Raw genomic sequence first — 1,171 nt, forward strand, 5'->3', positions numbered from 1 at the left:
GAGGCTGTTTTCTAGTATCCTATCACTTGTTACTAGGGGCAACCAACCTCCACCTCTTTCCAACCTCCTTTCAGCGACTTATAGAGAGGGAGAAGGTCTCCCCTCAGCCTCCTTTTCTCCAGACTAAACAACCCTAGTTCCCTTAGCTGCTCCTCACAAGGCCTCTTTCTCCAGATCCTTCACCAGCTTTGTTGCCCTTTTCTAGACACACCCCAGCACCTCACTGTCCTTCATCTTGTGAGGCCCCAAATTGCAGAGAGTATTTGAAGTGTGGCCTCACCAATGCTGAGTACAGGCGCACAATCACTTCTCCTGTTCTGCCGATCCAAGCTGTTACATGCATGCACATGTACAGACACATACAGATGCACACACAGGCATCCACCCACATACATCTAAATACACACATGTACATGCCTACACATGCATGCACACGTATCTACACTCCCAACAGATACATGTGCATGTCTATATATGCAGACATGTACAAGCACCCAAACAGATGCATATACTCACATGTGCACACATCAATACACATTCCCACAGCTACACACATGTCCAACCCCCCAAGCACATGTATACACACATGTCCACAACATGCATGTCCACATACATGCTCCTCTCTACCCCACAGCAGCCAAACCATGGACACGAGTCTCAAAGCCACCATCCCACATGTGCCAATGAGTATTCTATCACCCCGAGTTCTACATCCCTCTCAAACCCTGCCAGAGATGCACCCACAACCCCCCACTGGGTCACACAAACACTTTCCCCCTCCTTCACCCTCCTGCCCAGGTCCAAGGCAGGGGAAAAACAGTGCTCCTTGGGGACTGAAACCACAGGAATTGGTGTTTTCCCCCACCAAAGTGGGCCAGACCCTGAGTGCAGTAGTTCAGCAGAGCCCTCCCCCGCCCCGCAGACAGGAACAAAACACATCAATAAAAGGACAAAAACCCTAGAAATAAAAATGAGTCCAGTTCATTCAGCCATGGGAACTGAGGGGGGGGGGAGAGTGAGCATGGGAGTCACTTGCCCACGTAACATGGGACAGGGAAAGACAAAAGGAATTCACATGGTATGGAAAAGACCTGGATGTGTGTTGCCTAGGAAAGAAAAAACACTCCCTTGTAAGCTCAGATTTGAGCCCCAAACCCCCATGTGAGTCTCC

This window comes from Melanerpes formicivorus, unplaced genomic scaffold (assembly GCF_026170545.1).
Source record: "Melanerpes formicivorus ecotype bairdi unplaced genomic scaffold, bMelFor1.0.p_v2 SCAF_9, whole genome shotgun sequence".
Classification (NCBI taxonomy): domain Eukaryota; kingdom Metazoa; phylum Chordata; class Aves; order Piciformes; family Picidae; genus Melanerpes; species Melanerpes formicivorus.